General features: G+C 40.4%; 1 pseudogene; it reads left to right on the top strand.

Moving 5' to 3' along the window:
* The first annotated feature begins 5,266 nt into the window (after nt 1–5,266).
* On the top strand, nt 5,267–6,024 carry LOC114210335 (nucleophosmin pseudogene; annotated as a pseudogene).
* The last annotated feature ends 10,070 nt before the right edge of the window (nt 6,025–16,094 follow it).

Genomic DNA, 16,094 nt, shown 5'->3' with positions numbered 1-16,094 from the left:
CTCTCCCCTAGTGGGATTTACTTACTATGGTATTTCATCTTAAAGATTTCTGATGGAAACGAGGAAGCAAGGACTCACGGGACATGTAGTAGCTTTCCTAATTTTGTCTCTTGCAGAGATTAAGTGCTAGAGTAAAAATGTTAAAAAGAAAAGACTCACCAGGCAGCTCAGCTTTTTAAACGTAGGAAGGTTGGTCAAGAATAAAAGGCCAGTTTCCAGTTCACATCCTGTCAAGCTTAAAAGGGAACCGGAGGTTTTCAGCAGATGTTGGAAGAACCGTCACAGGACCTGTTCCCACACAGCACTGGGGGATCTCTGTTTGGCCCCCTTACCCTCACCCTGCCACGTTGCTTTCCAGGTTCCAGAGAAACTCCTCTAAGGGCAGTATTTCTCTTCCTCTAACTATGTGGTCAGGAGGTATCTCACTGGTCTGTCCCATTGGTCCCTAACTGTCCTCGAAAGTGACCCTCACCAGATCTGTCATGGAAGCTTGAGGCTTTTTAATTATTATTATTTATTTACTTGCGTATTTAGAAAAAGAGAGAGAGAGAGCACGAGCAAATGGGGGGAGGGGTGGAGGGAGAGGGAGAATCCCAAGCAGGCTCCACACCTAGCACAGAGCCTGATGCAGGGCTTGATCTCATGAGATCATAACCTGAGCCAAAACCAAGAGTCGGATGCTCAACCAGCTGAGCCACCCATGCTCCCCGAAGCTTGAGGCTATAGCCCAGATGATTTTTTCTCGGAAAGCTCACTAGTGCACATGATTGGACTCCGTTTTCAAGTGTTCCAATGTAGAGTCTATCACATCTGAAAGTAAGTTGATATCAACTGTTAAAGAGGAAATTATAATTTTCCCTCAAGAAAAGTAATATCAGTGGTCCTTGTGTTAATTTCTTCTTTTATAAGGGAAAAGGAAAATAAGATTTTGGGATTTGATTTCTAACAAGAGTCCACATCTTGTCACCCCAGGAAAGCAAATTAAATGACCCCTTGCCTACGTTTTCTATCACTGTATTTATTTTGTTTCACTGATGTCTGTGTTAGTCAATGACCGTATAGTAATGATTCAAATTATCGTGTTTACTCTAAGAATATAAATCTCATTACTTGTTCATCATGGTAAATCTAGGTACGTTTATATTAAAAAAGGTGTGTCAATTCAGACTTATGCGGTTATGTTTGGAGTGTTCTTAAATATTAATACTCATATAGAAGTCTCATTCTAAAATAGAATTGGAAGTGAATTCAGGCAGAAAAGTTAGTATCTGCTACTTTTCCTCTGATTCCTGTTCAAGTTTACTAATGGATGATGGTGTTGAATAGATGTTGTGTTTGTATAACAACATTGTGTCCCTGTTGCCTCCCGTTGGCTGTGCTAGGATGGGCGTGTTAAACCCAAGCATCTTGGGGTTTGGGGAGCATTTGTGGAGCTCGGTATCTAACTAGACAGATGGTTTGGCAGCCCGTTTGTTACACTGATGCCCCCATGTCTTGGCATTCAGGACCATGTGTCTCCCGCTCTTGAAGCTGGACTGGGCCTGTGACTCGCCCAAATGACTTGGGTTTGGGGAAAGCAACACTGCCCAGAGCAGTGTTGGAGGCCTGAAAGCTCCCCCTTTTGCATTTGGCTACCCCGCGGGGGACCCCGTTTGGAGAGAGAGCAGGGGAAGGGGCCCCGGGGCCGTTTCAGGGCCCCCACAGAGCTCAGACCCTACTCGACCCCCCACGTCTTAGTTTCAGTGGCTTTACCTGCAATCTATACCAGGACAGTGAGTGTGTACACGTGTGTATACAATGGGACAAGACACTTTGCAGAGGCCACGATGATTACAGTATGCTCTCTGGCTACATTTTGAACACTGCATGTTGAACGTATTTTTATCTGAACCAATTCAGGCCAATTTCACCATTTCAATTCAAAATGAATGGTTTTGCTGAGAATATTGAGGGCTCCTACAAGATTTAAACTTTTAAAAACATTTTTATATATATATGCCCAAGACACGTTGGTTTTCATTATATTTAGTGTAAATTAACTCTTTATGAGAATAATGTCTAAGATTAATGCTATACATAGGATGAGCTCATGATTTTTGAAATTCCACAAGAATACCTAAGTATTAAATTAGAAATAAAATACCGATTCAGTGTTTTTTTCAAAGTTTAATATATCAAAATCACCTGGCATAGTTGTTGAAAATGCATCCTTCTAGCGTCTGATGAATAACATGCATTACTACAGAATGTCATTTAACCTTGCTTCAAAGCTATCTCCTAATTATTTAGCAAGTGAATTAGTAAGGATAATTAAAATATGATATGAATAAATTATAAGTACTATCTGATTAGAATTCTCAGGGACTTGTTCAGTAAGCAATCTGGTTGCAACACAATGCTGTTAGAACTTTATATCTCTGCATTTGCAACCTCTAATCTTTGCCCTTGGTGCCTTGTTTTCATTGCATTATTAAAGTTGACTTGAGCTGGTTGTAGGTTCAATTGCTGTTTTTCTGTTTTAAAAAACACCAATAATTGTTATGTTATCTTTACTTAATACACTTACCTTGTGGGTTCTTGCTTAACAGTGTGTAGAGATGCATATTTTCAGCAACATCATTTTTAAGCTGCAAATTTTATTAACTAGATTTTTACTCTGATATTAAAGTGGATATAGGCAAAAATGTTTTTAAAATTATTAAACTGTGAAACATCATTAATGATGGGCTACTGATGAATTTGTGATATCTTAACAAGGCATAATATAATATCAAAGCAACAATATTAAAATTATTATTTTTTAATTTGTGGGGGACATTTTAGTAATATAAATAGTGTGTTAAGTTTATGTCCATTATTAAGTGCTTGTTGAGTAATTTGTTTATTAAAATGTTACCGTTGTCAGTGCAAAATGAACAAACCTTTTTGGAAATTTTAAAGAGAAAGGAAAAGAGTATTATTGGAGCCCAGGTTAGGACAGCTGCCCCGGATATACAAGTCTTCACAAAGAAGAGAGCATCCAGGGAAGGGACACTTGGTGCAGGGTTGTATGTGTTTTTTACATAAAGAGGTTACAAATCATCATAATGAAGGACATTCCAGAAAGTTACAGACTTTATTGCATGTTTTGTTTTTTTTTTAAGATTTTATTTATTTACTTGAGAGAGAGAGAGCACAGAGGGAGAGGGAGAAGCTGACTCCCTGCTGACCAGGGACCCAGACGTGGGATTCGATCCCAGCACCCCGGGATCATGACCTGAGCCAAGGGCAGACGCTTAACCAACTGAGCCACCCAGGCGCCCCTGTTTTATAGGTTTTTTTAAACAAAGCAGATGTACAGTGTGTGCTCGGGGCAGAAATAGAGCGCATGGTCTGAGGTTTTGCGGAGTCATTCTGACCTTGGTAACTGTTACAGTGTGGCCTCCCTGGGACCCGGGTGCGGAGCCCACGAACATTAAAAGTTGAAACTTTCTTTTATTGCTATAAGTATTTATATTATTGTGAACTTATTTTATCATGGGTTATTGAGGATGTTTAAGTAGCAATGTTCTGGAAGGAAACAGACTCTTCAATGAGGTGTCACAGTAGATATCACTAACAGCCTATTATTTAGGGAAACCACAGGATGTATGCCGGGCTCATTCTAGCAATACTGGAAGCACCGATGAGCACGTGGGACCTGGGCGGGTGGGGTCATCAGAGCTGAGAAAGGACAATGCGTGGAAATGGCCTCCTGCCAGAAGCTTGGACAGGGATAGTAAATCAGCAAAGAGGGAGTCAGGAGAATAAATGCCCCCCTCCCCCCAACCCGCCACACGCTCTCAGGCTGGTATCCAGCTCCTTCCACTAATCCAGGCCAGATGGCAGGGGGCCCACCATGTGCTCCACAAAGGCCAGCCCCCAAGCCACAGAGGCTTTCTCAGAAGGGTGGGGAGTGGACCTACAAGAACACATGGAAATATTCAACATTCATGGGTGACTGAAACATTTTGGAGAACCACTGTCTTAATAATTGGATGTTCATATAAAAAATAAAATATCATGCCAATATTTTATCGGATGCACATCACAGAATTGACGTCACTGTGAAATGTCGACTTCCATCTCTCTGAAAGCTGGGTATTTGTCCCATAGCCTCTTGGATAACTTCTAACTAAAGAATGCTACTAAATCTTGCCAATATTTTTGAGGAGTTTCTCTCATTTTTCAAGGTCACTCTATACTGATTGTATATCTTGAAGGAATGAATAACTCTATATACTTAAAGAGCTAAATGGAAATTTACCAGCGGACATCATTAATCCTTTCATGAATTACAGATGAAAGAATGACATTTTAAAAAATCACATCTGTGTAACTTTCACAAGTATCCGTTCATGATACTAACGAAGCATGGTTGTGATATAACTGAAAAATCACAAAATAGTGAGTGTGCTTGCATACTCTGCGGATTTATTTTACAAGAACAAAAATAAAAGTAGTACATTTTCCCATAGTTATGATACAGTAGTTCACAAGTTACTTTATGTGTAACCTTTATTTTGTGATCTTTATTTGAGCAATATGGGTGGCTCGGTCGTTAAGCGTCTGCCTTTGGCTCAGGTCATGATCCCAGGGTCCTGGGATCAAGCCCCGCATCGGGCTCCCTGCTCCGCGGGAAGCCTGCTTCTCCCTCTCCCACTACCCCTGCTTGTGTTCCTTCTCTCGCTGTGTCTCTCTCTGTCAAATAAATAAATAAAATCTAAAAAAAAAAAGTGGTCTTAATACGAGTGACAGCTTAACTTAAATCGGTATGCAATAACTAATTTTATAAGTAGTTTTAGAAGAGAAAGGGAATGAAAAAATAGGAACTTCAAATATGATGTGAGGGGGATTTAAAAATGTATGCAATTAATGGGAGTCTCCACATTAGCCAGTTGAGTCATTAAAATTGCCTTAGATCATGAGGCTTCATAGACCATCATAGAATCAAGTGAATACTGGACAAGGAGTCAAAAAAAACCCCTCAAAATTAATTTCTTTCTATAAGAAATATCTGGTCAGATAATATAGACAATGGCCCTTTATTTTTCTCTCCTTAAAATGATGGAGTTTACAAAGCTTTCTGTTCCAGTTTAAAATATTTCATTCCCTGCCCCCCGGCGTGACTCCCTCCTACAGGGCTGTTCTCTGCAGGGCTGTTTATCTCTGTCCGTCTTCTGTCCCACCTCAGCGCGTGCCACCACCCCAGGGAGGAGCCAATGAATGTGGACATGAGAGCCAGAACTATCTTTGTGGTTGTGAACAAGGGCTGACAAAGATGATCTCCTTAAGGTGGATAATGATGAAATGAGCACCAGTTATCTTTCAGAATGTTCAGTTTAGGGGCTGGTGCAGAGGATGAATTGCACATTGTTGAAGCAGAAGCAATGGATTACCATGACAATCCAATTAAAGTCACACTGGCAACTTAGAAAATGTCTGTCCAGCCAGCAGTTTCCCTGGGGGGTTTGAAATAAAACCACCCGTGGACTTACGTGGAAATGTGGCTCAGGGCCTGTGGGTCCTGGTGGAGGGCGGGAGATGCGCAGCGAGAAGAGGAAGAAGATGGGAACTCCTTAGTATGTCTGGAATGTGCTGCCCGTGGAAGTGGTGGCAGGTTTCCACAGAAAGAAGCAGAACTTGCTGCTGATGAAGATGAAAAAGAAGAAGATGATGATGATCATGATGATGGTGAGGAGGAAGCTGAAGACAAGCCTCCAGTAAAGAAATCTACACGAGATACTCCAGCCAAAAGTGCACAAAAATTAAACCAGAATGGAGAAGGCTCAAAACCATCAACACTGAGATCAAAAGGTCAGGAATCCTTCAAAAGACAGGAAAAGACTCCCAAAACACCAAAAAGACCTAGTTCTGTAGAAGACATTAAAGCGAAAATGCAAGCAAGTGTAGAAGAAGGTGGTTCCCTTCCCAAAACGAAAGTCCATCAGTTAGGTGAAGAATTGCTTCCAGATGCCTGACCGGCAGGCTCTGCAGTATCTCTAGCAGGGGGGAGGGAGTCTCTTTAACAAAGTAGTTTGTTAAAGTTTTTCATCTATTTAATTTCTGTAACAGCTGATATCCGACTGTCCTTTTAATAATACAGACTGAGAACTTCGCTGCCACGTCTGATAAATGTCCAGTTTCCATTGCCAAGAACGTATTGTCCAGATGCCCGTTTGGTTTTTAAAGACAGAGCTCCATGCTTTCCTTGGTTTCAGGTATGTGTGGACTCAGGGTAGGATGTCGCCGTGGTGGTCAGACAAATGGAAATGGTGGGGAGACAAAAATATGCGTGTGAAATAAACTCTGTATCTTAATAAAGTACAAAGAAATTCATTTAAAAGTTTAAAATATTAACATTACTATCCCAAGTTAACTTCATGTTCCTCTATTCAAAAACTATAAACTAAATATATGTTTTCTAAGAAACATCCCAAATAGCATGAGTCGTCCTCGACCAACCAGGGAACAAGTCATAAATTTAAGTCAGTTTTAGCCAATCTTTAATCCAACGTATTGGGCTGGGAAGATGTACCTTCTTTCTGTTCAGTCGTGCTTTCCATTTCTTGGATTCTTTATGGTCTGTTTATTTCCTTTTTTAAAAAAAAGTTTACCTATTCACTGTCACATTCCTTCCAACTCAACATGGGGATCTACATTTTCTCCTCAAAACCCATGCTGCTCTCTGACAATATCACCATCACCTGGGAACGTGTTAGAAATGCAGATGGTCAGCACAGAACCATTTAGTCAGAAAATCTGGAGGCGGAGCTCAGATTGGGTTTTTTTACATTCCCAGGAATGACCTTTTCCCTCTTGGTCACTTAACAAATTCTTACCTTTTTTTTTTTTTTTATGATTTGGTTCAGATCCTACCCATTCATAACGTAACTGGAACTTATTCCTCTGGAGGAGAATTTTTACCCTAGTGATTTATTTATCCCTAGGGCCAGGCACAGTCCCCAAGCACAGGACAATCAATTAATCCATAGGGCTAAAACTTCATTATGCCTTGAATTACCCGCAAAGACACAAAAGTATGAATGAATGCAATGATTCAGGTAAGTGCAAAGAGCATCTCATGTTTTAAGTCCCCGAGTAAAGGTCACCGGGTAGGGCAAACGTGAGGTGGATCAGACGGGTGTTGGTGCTTGGCCCGAAGCCTCTGGGGAGATTTGAGGCAGCACAAAATGTTATGCTGGCATCTCACGGCAGGGCTGAAGTGGGGAAGAACCAGCAGCAGCTGAAGAATCTGGTGGGTTTGTACGTAAGCGCAGGGGCCTTACAGGCAAAGAAGAGATTTGTTTGCATCCTTCCGTCTTCCCCTAGGTCGTGGGGAAGGGGCTGCTGAGTAGCGGCCGCTGTCCTCTGGCTTATGTTCCAATCCTTGTAAATGTAGGGGAGGGAGATTTACCAAAGGAAGGCAGAAACAGCAAGACAGAAATTATTTCTGAGAATATGTAGGGTCAGTGTGGGACACCAAAGATCAGTTGACATGTGGAAGAGTTACAGAGACAAAAACACCATGACCATCTCCGAGCACGACAGAAAGTACCGGTCAGGAGAAAGAAGTTTGAACGTGAGAGCAGGTGGTGTGCAAACGGACGTCCCAGGTGCCTTCGCCTTGACTCATCACCTCGGGAACCAGCCTGGCGGGTTTCAGTGTCAGGGGTAACACTGGGGAAACAATGGAGTAGAGGCTCTGAATTAGAAAAAAAAAATAGTAACTAAAGCATGCTTGGAGAAGAAGAAGTCATTTTTTATTTTTTTATTTATTTTACTTTATTTTTCAAGATTGTATTCATTTATTTGAGAGGGAGAGAGTGTATGAGCAGGGGGAGGGGCAGAGGCAGAGGGAGAAGCAGGCTCTCTACTGGGCAGGGAGCCCGATGCTGGGCTTGATCCCAGGACCCTGAGATCATGACCTGAGCCAAAGGCAGACGCTCTACCTACTGAGCCACTCGGGCGCCCCGGTTGTGTTTTAAAAATTGACATATTCATGATGCGCTATCACAGACAGAGACATGTGGAACGCATCTGATGTTTATAAAACCCAGAAAATACCACATACACACTCCTTCCAGTAAGACTTATCAGAACAGCATGGCCAAAATAGTGATTGCCTATTTAATTGCCTCAATCACGAGAGAATCTTGATGCAAGCTGTGTCTCTAACACAGGCCACGTGTCTGATGTAAGGCTTGAAGAGGTCTGATGAAGTATCCACTCAGTTAACTGTGATGCCATGGAACTGATGGAGAATGATGCCAAAATATTTATTTTTCATTTTTCATTTGCAGCAGAATGTAAAAATGGTTTTTGACAGCGTATATATGAATGATCAGTCCAGTGAGCCATGTGTAACAGCATCATAATGATGCCTTGCGTTTCACGGTGTCTTTCAAATGGATTTCCTATGGTGGCATCATTACCTCCAGCTTGCAGATCAGAGGGACCTGCACAAACACAGCTCTTGTGACGCAGCTGGAATAGTGATCGCTTTAGTGTTTTTGAAGCCTAAGTTCCTACGGCTTGTCCTCAAGCTTATCTTAGTTTCCTTTTCTTGCTGCTGGCGTGTTCCTCTTATTTCTGAGCTGGAAAGGCCAGGAAACTCATCTGCACCCCTTAGCATCTGCACTACACTGCCGGCTGCCCACGGAGGGGGGCTCCCCTCCTCTGTGCTCCCGCTGATTGTAGGAGCATCTCACGGTGCTCCTTAGTGTGAGATCATCTTTCGTCCTTTCGGGTCCTATAACAGAAATAAAGGAAATAAATATAGAAAATAAAAATCAACAATGATGAGGATGATGATAATAATAGTCTAGAATGGGGTAGGAGCTTTAAAAATGACTCCCCTGTTTGGACATTACAGCACCCCTAGCACCTAGGTACAATTTGCGGTGGATATAAGGAACTTCGTCTCAGAAGGATTAAGTAACTTTCCTAAGAAAAACAGTAAGTGGCAGAGCCAACATTTAAACAGTGTCTGTCAAGTGCTAAAGATCCTCTCCCACTGTTTCAAAGAATTGACTACACAGGATCACGATTCCCTTTTCCAAATTTACTTGTCAAACGTTTCATGTAACGTAATGACGTACAACTTCATTCATGAACAGTGTCTGTGTCTTACCCAGTTGATCTGTCAGTGTAGACTTTGAATGCTCACTTTTTCTCTCTTTGATATACTTCGTGCTACCCAGAATATTTCGCTTGATTCAGATTTGGCTTCCATTAAAAAAAAAAAAAAGGAACTTTTTTAGAAGGCAGCATCTTTGACCAAGAAAAGTGAAAGGAGACATGCTGAGTGGGTGTGGAGAACCATTTCTGCTCAAGGTGCAAGGGGTTGGGTAGACATTCGTGATCTGGGGGGAAGCAGTCTCCGTTTCTCTAATGCACCCATGACCATTTCCTGAAAGCAGAAAGGGCCTGTGTTAATAGCTAAATCACAGTATTATTGCAATGCTATCCTGGCTTCTCCCCGGGATGTCACAGTGCACTTTTATTTACCCTTAAAAATGTGTCTATTCCAGTATGTCCTCAGTACCATTTCTCGTCTCTCCAAAAGAGGAAACATTGGCCAACCCTCTGATTTGGATTGTCTGCATCTTGTTCTCTCTTCCTGAAACTTTTTATTTATAATTTGCTCTCCTCCAAAACTTGTTCCCATTGATAGATTTCCCTGCTGAACATTTCTCCCTTCCTCCCCAGTCTCTCTCTCTCTTCCTCTCCACTGTGTTATTGTCATGGATAAAAAGGCTGCCATGGCTCAGAATGTGGTCATCTTTGCTAAATAGAATCGTATCAGAATGATGTGTATGAAGAGAGTATTTAGTTCAAGAATAAAATAACAGCTTTTCTCCATCGCTTCAAGTTTTGTGTGATAATATATGATTAATTTTTGATTTAAATTATACTAAAAGAGGGAGCGAGATTTTTATCAAAATGAAGTTGGGTTTTAAATGATTGAGAAACCTGCCCTGCTGAGTCTGAGAGCCAGAGAGACGCATTGTATTTTAAGCCCTTAATTTCCTCCATGTGTCTGTCATACTTCTATCATTTTCCTAAAGGTCTTTCTGCTGACGGGAGATTGGAACAATTTTAGTGACATCGGATGATGAAGATTCAATTTTCCATTTTCCATCAGACATTTCAGTGTTTGTTCTACAATAAAATTTAGGGGGGAGAAAGGGTGTAATAAACAACTTATCTTGATTTGCCTCGATGGGATGTAATAGTGTCCTAAGTGATTTATGTGCTTATATTATTCCCCTCCAGGAAGGGAAGCAGCTTTTGAAAAGAAACACATATTCTTTTTAATCTCTAACTGGAATCTATAAGGTTTATTTCTTCAATTTGGACTCAAGAAATAGAAGTTTGAGATAGAAAGTATTGGATCATTATACTTACGGGTGGTTCGTTGAATACACACACAAACACACACACACACAATCGGTGTTTTGCCCAATTGAAAATTAAATATCTTGGGGCGCCTGGGTGGCTCAGCAGTTAAGCATCTGCCTTCTGCTCAGGTCGTGATCCCAGGGTCCTGGGATCAAGCCCCACATCGGGCTCCCTGCTCAGCGGGAAGCCTGCTTCTCCCTCTCCCACTCCCCCTGCTTGTGTTCCCTCTCTCACTGTCTCTCTCTCTCTCTCTGTCAAATAAATAAATAAAATCTTTAAAAAACATTAAGTATCTTAAGTTTTATCACTTCACCAGCATCTGCTATATAGTAGACGTGTCATTAAATCAAATACCCACAAGACACAGGCAATACTTTGGCTGTAGATGACAAGTCTGAGGATATGTCTGTGAACAGGGACATCTCAGGGGGACACTTAGAGCTAATCTTGCATACCCTCAGAATTCAGGTAAGTCTGAGCACGTGTGGACAGGGCCTGAGGGATCTAGCTATAAGAAGTTTATGGGAAGCAGTTTATCTGTATGGAAGAAAAAGCACATTAGCGAGATCGAATGATGATTCCACGTAACAGAAAAAGCAACAATGTGTGGACTACACAGCTGGCCTTTGTACCAAGGACCTTGCACCCAGAGCCTCTGAGGAGAGGCAATTGTGAGACCACCCTGCAGCCCAGCTGCCGAGGTCCTGGTGCTGAGCAAGGGCTGAGCTCCTCTTGGATGGGAGGGCCCTGCTGCTGTTATCTCCCAGATACTCATTCAGTGGGTTCCATAATGCGTCCAGAGCTTCAGCTGATTTCTAATGCAGTGTGTTTCTCTGTCCAGGCTCCTATGTCCATTCGTTAGATACTCTGGAAACCTGAGGTAGAGAGAAATCTCTAGATGAATGCTGTTGCGTGAGTGTTAGTGTGAGATCGAAGGTCTTCACATCCTGGGATTTCCAAGTCTGTCATCTTGACTCTTCCCCACTTTCCTTGTCTCCAGTGTTCTAATCTTTCCTCATCCATGAACCGACCAGCCAACCTAGTCATGGTTCCTGTGAGGCAGACTATATTCCTACCTTGGCTATTCTCTCTACAGAATATGGGTGAAATCGTGTCCATTGAGATGATGCTTCTCCCCCTGCTGATCTTCAGGACCACTCCTGATTTTGGCTTCAGTTGGCCCTTCTCCTATATTAGCTTGCATGCTCTACTGAGCAATGCAGCAGGTAAGCAAGCTTTGCCTTTCTCCTCCTCCAGTAGCAAGTCATAAGGCAACTCAGAGTGTGCATTAAGTTTGAGCTGAGGAAGAAACCACCGTGGGGCAATAGTGGATAACAGGGAGGTAGCTTACCCATGAAGCTTATTTGTGTCCTCTCATTCTGTTTGTGCCTGATCTGGAATGTACCATCTCCACCTCATGACAGATGTCTGCTGGGCCACCCCACCTTTGCCTTGTTGGCTCTTACACAAACTGGATTATGAAAGACCAGTTCTGCTTACATGGTCACTTGATATGTCGAGGGACGTCAGACTCTCCATCATTCCCAGGTTCATAGCTCTTGGGAGACTTTTTTTTTTTTAATCGTATACTAGTATGTGCTGCTAATGTCCAAAACTAGGTCCATTAGCCCAGAGTTCTTTGTGGTTTTCATGCTGGGGACGCCAGGGTATTTTCCAACCGCATAGAGACCTCTGATGTCCATAACGTTGTGTTGTTCCAATGAACAATTGGAAAAATTGGAAATCCAGGGCTGCTTGAATTGCCACCGAGACCTCAGAGCCCTTTCAGATTCTGAATCCCACTCAAAATGGATGGTCTTTCACGTCTCTTAGTTGGTTCAGGCTGTGATAGCAAAATTCCATAGACTGGGTCAATGTTAAACAGCAGACATTTATTTCTCACAGTCTTGGAGGCTGCCAAAAATCTTTTCGGGATTATTTATTAGTCTTGAATTTCCTGCATATTTGTGTTGTCAGTTGTTTGAAAAGATTTTTATTATCATGATCAAATTAACATAATAAATGTATTATGCATGAAACTGAGCTTGATCTTTATTTGGGGTTCATTGTCTAGGGTTCAGTTTCCTTGACAGATTAAACAAATGTTATCATTTTTATTTCATATAATTTGTTGTAAGGAAGCAGAATTAAGTCAATTGAATTGATGCCAGGGCAGGACATTGTTTTAAATTATTTATTTGAACCCAAAATAAAAATTGATATAAGTAAATTTGCATCAGTAATAGCACAAGATTTATCATTCTCCATAAAAGCCATATCTCAGCATCTTCTGGACATCTGTGAAATGTATTCTGAAAGACTATACTCTTTGCATTTTTCCCCAGATCGTTGGCACTGAGACATTTCAGAGCACTAATTGGGCTTACTTTGGTAAATCATATATTAAAGGCGATCTCTCTCTAATAAGCACATGGATAATATTATGCAAAATTATATTTCATTTAATTTAAATGCTTCAATTTATGTGGTTGACATAATCCTGTAGCTCCACATTTTTTTAAATTTTTTTTTAAAGATTTTATTTATTCATTTGCGAGAGAGACAGAGAGAAAACAAGCAGGGGGAGACACAGAGGGAGAGGGAGAAGCAGACCCACTGCTGAGCGAGGAGCCCGTGTAGCTCCACGTTTATAGCTAGGACAAGACCATTCTTTATTCAAGGATTGTTTTCAGCAGAATGGGTTGCATTTAAATATAAATTCAGTTTTATGAAGCTTAGAAAATATGTTTTTTTGACATGGAGAAGTTTCAAAAAGATAATGAAGTGAACCGATGTAACAGAACAAGAATAATCCTTCAAATCTTAATCAGTTAAAGAGGAGATATAGTTTCGTAAAAAAGCATAGTTATATTAAAGCCAGACACAATTTAAATGTGATAAAGAAAAATAAAGAAAAATTTTATCATCATTATATTTATGTGAAATAATTAGCTGAATCTAAATTATTATAATAAATCAGCTGCTGGAATTTTCTGAAGCTCTTTGTAGTAATATTAACAATTTTTGCACATACCTTTTTGTGGTCTGGTATTTCTCTATGCCTGTACTTTCTGTGTTTTTATTATTAAAAATGATAATATACTGCTGCTAGAAACTGAATATGTCATGTGCACATAAATTGAATAAATTTTCTAAGGGATGGGTGCTTTTTTGCTATGTGTACATAGGTGAGAAACAATAGGAATAATACTGAGCGATTCCTGGAGATAGCAAAGTAAGAAACCACCAAAATAAAACACATAATAATTCTCGTCTTGATTAAGGATAAATTCAGTTGAACTGATACTCTGAAATTTTTAGAAGCCTGCTGACTTTTGAGGTTGTAATAGATTACATAACTTTCAAAGAATACATTTTACATTTGTAGATCATATAACTTATGAATATGATTCATTTACTTGTTAAGTGAAAGAAAATGCATGTATGTTACCTTTGTTTTCCAAGGAAAAGAAAGAAAGTCCTACTGAAACCATTCCATTACTAGCTTCCACAGTCACATCAAAGGTTCTTAGATTACATGGAATTAATGTCAGGGTTATTAATGCCAATGGCAAGCTTCAGGCTTTCAGTTTATGGAAATTTCCTAGTTTTGCAACTGTGTCTAACTTATGAAAGCAGTGGAAATAGTGTTGCCTAGCAACATTTTTATTTCTATTGTTTATTTTCTTTATTTTCACAGTCACTATAACAGTGTAGAACCTATTGCAAAGTAAGAGCAAGAACTATAGCACTCTTCTGTTATTACTCTTCTTACTTGGAATATTGTTGGTCAATATGTGTCATTTGAAATATCTGACACGTGTAGTCTAGGGATTCGACAAGTGAGTTATGCTGTCTTAAAATCAGAGCAATGAACTAAACAAAAATAGTTTTTGTTTAAATGCCAAACAACTAAAAGCCAGCTTCTCATTTTCTTTCCTTTGGCAAGAAAATTAGCTGTACAGTGTTCTAGAATCTAAAATGCATACCTTCAAAACATTTATATGGACCAAGACATCAAGTTATTAAAAAATGTTGTGTCAAACATAATTCACAGAAAGTGTCTGAATACACTGCATAAGAAATAACCAAAGCTCATGTAAACTTATTCAATGATGGTTCTGCTCTACTTTTAGAAGCATTTCCTAGGGCAGGGATATTAATATACACTCTTCCATTTGTCAGAAAAACAAAGTCGGAGTCAACAGCTGGTAACTCATAAGCTCCATTTTCAAGTAATGATATAAATGGTGTGGGATTTAATCACTGCTCCTATAACTGAAGATTTTCCCTCTATTGGACTTACTCATTTTGGTGTGAAAAGCCCTATGTTCTATTTGCTTTTACTAAGGATTCTGGGAAACCTACAGATTAACAGATTGATCCTCCTGATAGGGTTTCAGTGGAAGGCACACATCTTGAACTGATCACATTTTCTCAAGTCATTTTATAACTTAGCACTGTGGTAAACGTAGGGGGGCAGTTCTGATGTCTTTCTGAGGCACACTGTTACAATACCAAGAATGTAAACCCCCTGAAATTCTTCTGTAATGTCATGTGTCTTGCCCTAATCGGGGTCAGATTCCTACATAAATATGTGGACTGAATACACACGTCCACCTCACTTCCACTGAACCCCACTAGTGACAGGAAATGACTTTTCAAAAGACATAGGATCTCAGGAAAAAAGGGAACAGAAGAGCCAAAAACATTCCAAAAACTGAAAAACAGATGACTAGATTGGAATCCTAAGTTAGCAGTGGCTAAAGCTGAACAAGCCACCTAACTCCATCCCCCAAAAGGCTCAGAGATGAGCAGCGCCTAGGACAAATTGATGGGCAAAATTGGGGATAAAACTGAATACTTACTTTAAGTTCTCTTCTATTTCAATGCTAAACTCGCCCCTATAGCTTCTTTACTTTGAGAGTCTGTGTGGTCACTCCTCTCTTATGCGACAGAATATTCGAGGTGTGTTTTCTAGAAAACATAAACCAGAATAGGGGACAGAAGCAGTGTAATTAAAGCAGGGACATGGGTTGAAATTTACTCTGTAAATACTGAGTTCCCCCCTTTTCTTCCCATTTGGTTTCTAGAATGTTGGCGGACCCAGCACCCAGATACGAGAATGTTGTATTGTGGTTTGGGGGTGCAGATGGACTATCACCATCCAAAAGGAGAAACAGTTAAATGTACTAAGAACAAATGTACTAAGATAAGATTCCATGAACAAATAATTCCAGTGAATGCCACAGTCAACAAGCCCCCTGTGGACACAAAACCTCCGATCAGCTTGTAACTGGCCGTCTCTGATAGAAGAGCAGGTTGATAAAGACCACCATATACTTGATGAAACCACCATGTCAAAATAAGAGACTAAACAAACAAATACAAAACCAATTTGGAGGAAAGAGAAGAAACTAAAAATGTATATCAGTAATATCACTAGAGGAGAAAAGCATCATTAAGTAGGAACGGGCTGCTACCTAAAAAGAACTTACAAAGAATGGTCTTGAAATAAAAATTTGGCCGAACAAATGAAATCAAATACAAATCTCAATAAATGGATTGGTGGGTGATGCTGAATAGCGGTTGAGTTAAGAACAGAGAAGTGGGGAGAATAAATAACCGAAAATGTAAATTTAAGAAACCAAAAGCGGTGGGGCAGGATGCTT

The sequence above is a fragment of the Eumetopias jubatus genome, unplaced genomic scaffold (genome assembly GCF_037043125.1).
Source record: "Eumetopias jubatus isolate StellerSeaLion01/CBP00866 unplaced genomic scaffold, mEumJub1_p1.0 scaffold_17, whole genome shotgun sequence".
NCBI lineage: Eukaryota > Metazoa > Chordata > Mammalia > Carnivora > Otariidae > Eumetopias > Eumetopias jubatus.
This window is presented reverse-complemented; position numbering and strand designations above follow the sequence as displayed.